The sequence below is a fragment of the Babylonia areolata genome, chromosome 1, assembly GCF_041734735.1.
Source record: "Babylonia areolata isolate BAREFJ2019XMU chromosome 1, ASM4173473v1, whole genome shotgun sequence".
Taxonomy (NCBI): Eukaryota; Metazoa; Mollusca; class Gastropoda; order Neogastropoda; family Buccinidae; genus Babylonia; species Babylonia areolata.
Genome location: NC_134876.1, coordinates 33,907,205 through 33,911,019, shown reverse-complemented (window position 1 = coordinate 33,911,019; position 3,815 = coordinate 33,907,205). Strand labels below are relative to the sequence as shown.

The window sequence follows — 3,815 nt, the reverse complement described above, 5'->3', positions numbered from 1 at the left end:
TCAAAAATAGCAAAATATTCGGTTCTAAGTTGTTTTTAAGTTATTTTACAATATATATATATATATATATATATATATAGAGAGAGAGAGAGAGAGAGAGAGAGTACGATTTTTGTTTCTTTATAATCAGAGAGGATAAGGCAGAGACATGTACCCTCACACACAAAAGACACAGAACTAAAAAGAGAGAGGGAGAGAGATTTAGCAATAGCATCTTCTGTTCGTTCCTTTATTTCATAGAATGTCAGTCACACGCAATAAATAAGTAAACAAAAAAGTAAATCAGTAAGTGAGTGATAAAAGAATGATAAAAGAAACCAATTTTTTTTGCTAATGAAACGTGGAGGGAAAGATGAGATCAACAGAAAAATGGAAAATTCTTGCCGCGCAGTCTCTCAGCCGGCTGCCCGCTGTGCGTCTGTGTCTCTGTGTGTGCGTGCGCGTGCATGTCTTGCTTGCGCTGTGCTGCGTTTTGTCTCACATGCACGTGCGTCCCTGGCGCCGCCCCTCCTGCCTAACCCCCACACCCCCCTTCCTTCCCCAAGCCCACCACACCGTCAGCGTTTCTTCCCCTCCCTTCTCTTTTGGACTGACTTGGCATGCGCGCGCGCGTAAGCGCGTGTGTGCGTGTGTGTGTGACGTGGATAGGCGCTGGTGGCGGGAGTGAGCGATGATGTGGGTCTGTTCACAATCTGTGTGAGGCACTCACGTCTCTGTCCGTGTCTTTCCACGGACTGGATTTGGCTGAACAAACAAACATCTTGTTCTTCTCATAACTTTTCTCCCATCTGGCGATTTAGTTCTTTGCTTGTGTATTTTGTTGTTATTGTTGTTTTTCATCCTGGCGAGTTTGATCGTTCATACAAGGGGGAAAGGAACTTCCGAAATTATTTTCTACATATGAACTTTCTTTGTGTTGTTTGCCAGGCAACTCAAGTGATATCGATTTGATTAATTTGAACAGAGTCCAAGAGAATAACAAAACGATCTGATAATCACTACTGTACGACAATGTGTAATTCATGGTATAACCTTTCTTTCAACTATGTAAAATCTATCTAAAGAGGGTGGGGAGGGGAACGAGGTGGGCTGGACTCCACCAGAGACAACAAAAACCTGTTCGGTTTGTGTGGGGGGAAAAGATCACCGAAAATGTGACTGCGTTTGTGCCAGACTTCCCGATTGCAGGTAAGTTTTGACTTTGTCTTTGAATATATGTATTAGCACCTGCGTCAGTGTGAGGGGTGGCGGTCGGGGTGAGCGATGTACTTGTCTGATCGAGAGAAATAGCAGAAATATTGATACGACAGGAAATAATTATGTTAACTTCGAGGTCAGTTACAATGTAATGGGCTTTGTGTATAGTTAACTGCATTTTTTAACATAAGATGTTTTCTCCTTGCTATCTGGCTGTCTTTTTCTCTATCTATTTATATATCTATCTGTCTATACATACATGCATGCATAAATACATACATATGTATGTGTGCATGTGTGTGTATCTCCCTCTCTCTCTCTCTCTCTTTCTCTCTCTCACACACACACATACAGAGAGAGAGAGAGGGGGGGAGGGAGAGAGATAGATTGAGAGAGAGAGAGAGAGAGAGAGAGAGAGAGAGAGAGAGACCACAGCCGCTGCAAGCCATCAGATGAAATAAACAGACAGTGACAACAATAAATCTTGTGAATTTCTTGGCGAGAAAATGATAAGAACAAAGGTGTTTGTTTATTTGATTGAATATTGTTTGCTGTTTATCATCATCATCATTATTGTCGGTAGTGATAGCGGCTGTATAAATAGCAGCAGCAGTAGTAGCACCAGCAACAATAGTAGTAGTAGCAGATGTAGTAGACTGTAATTGTTTTTGTATTATCATATATTATCATATGTATAGTTCCTGTTTATAATGGATAGAAAATCTATTCTGAAAAAAAAATGTGTGTGTGTGTGGGGGTGCGTGCGTGCGTGCGTGCGTGCGTGCGCGCAAAAACTAGCTGCTCAAAAGCACTAGAATTGAGAGAGAGAGAGAGAGAGAGAGAGAGAGAGAGAGATTTCGTGAGTTTCTTCATGACATGAATATGCCAGACGGAGAAATCGCCTTGGAGGAAAATACACAAAGACGAAATATTTGTAATTTCCACTGATAAAACAATGTGACGAAGATGATAGTGATGATGATGATGATGATAATTATTTATTATTATTATTATTATGAAATGCTATCAAAATGCATTAGCATGATTGTGGATAAAGACAGTGTGGGTAAACAGATCTACTGTCATCACAGAATGATTTCTAGGAAGGAAGGTGGCAGAATGGTGAAGACGTTCATCCCCCAACGTTGTGTCCGTGAGGGCCTGGGTTCGCTTCCCGCTCTCGCTTTTTCCCAAGTGTGACTGGAAACATCAAACTGAGCGTCTAGTCATTTGGATGATACGATAAATCCAGGTCCCGTGTACAGCAAGCACTTGGCCAAAGAACCCATGACAACAAAATATTTGTCCTCTGGCCAAATTATGTAGACGGAATCCCCCCTAACAGGTGCACAAATATATGTATGATTATATATGCTTGCACTCAAGGCCTGACAATGCGCGTTGGGCTATGCTGCTGGTCAGGCATCTACCTTGGAGATGTGGTGTAGAGTATATGGATTTGTCTGCACGCAGTGACGCCTCCTTGAGAAACTGAAAGTGAAATAAATTTACTCATATGCTTTAACATTAAATGAAAAAAAGAAAAAGAAAGAAAAGAAAGAAAGCGATGTGAGAGAGAAAAACCTTCAAAGACAGCAACCTGGGCGATTTGAATATCTCAGACAGAGAGAGCCATTTGACATGCCTGACACATTTCGGGATTCGTCCTCTGCACACTCGCCGTAATTATGTCTCGGCAATGGTGATTAAGAGACGTGACTTACAGAGTAGTGGTGTTCCCAATTTCTGCGGGACTCTGAGAAAAGTCACAACCTAAAGACTTTCCGAAGCTGCCGATGAAGAATGAGATCCGAAACACGAAGAAAATAAAACGAAAACGTACGTTGGAAAACAAAGAGAGAGAGAAGAAAGTGAGCAATGTGAAAATGCTTTGTTTTTGTGTTGTTTAGTAGAACTGCAGCTTCTGTTCCATAAACAATGAATCTTGTTTTGTTTTGTTTTTTAATTGCAAAAGCAAGAACAACTGTGCATTCATGCATGTCCCTTTTTCTGTCTCCGTCTCTGTCTTTATCTGTGTCTGTGTGTCTGTTCGTATCTTTTCCCATTGGTTCATTCATGTTATGAATATATATGATAAAAATATCAACAACAAAATGTCGGCTAATATTCGATAATTGGAAGCTTGGGAAATGATATTAAATAAAATTAGTAATACGTTGGAGCACTTTCCACCCCACACGGTTTATATTTATTATTATCCGCCGCGTCTTTGGTGGTGTGAACGAAGCATCGCCACATCAACACCTCCAGGCCCATAATCACGTCCACAATGTTTCCAGAGTGCAGACACAGGAGACATCTAATCATGTTCAGCAGACCTTCGTTTTGGGGGGGGGGGGGGGGGGCGGGCGGGGGGGGGGGGGTTGTTGTTGTTGTCTTCTTTGATGCTCTTGGTGTAAAGTCACACAGTTTGTTTCTTTGAGGACAGGAGACAGGCTGGGGCAGTAAAATCACTGGGCATCCGACTGGGGAGAGGGATTCTAATGGAGGGAGGGTGGTGGTGGTGAAAAATCCCATCTAGTCTCCTGGTTTGAAGTTGCAGCCACAAGCCAATAGTAATCTGGAAGCAGCAACCGTGACGATACACAACGTTGGTG

At 42.1% G+C, this 3,815-nt stretch overlaps 1 protein-coding gene across 1 annotated transcript in view; it reads left to right on the top strand.

Annotated features, from left to right (window-relative positions):
- The first annotated feature begins 734 nt into the window (after positions 1 to 734).
- LOC143280335 (QRFP-like peptide receptor) overlaps positions 735 to 3,815 on the top strand; it is a 274,441-nt gene continuing 271,360 nt past the window's right edge. The window contains exon 1 of the mRNA XM_076585001.1: positions 735 to 1,188. The gene's annotated coding sequence lies outside the window, so the exon portion shown is untranslated. The remainder of the gene's footprint in view (positions 1,189 to 3,815) is intronic.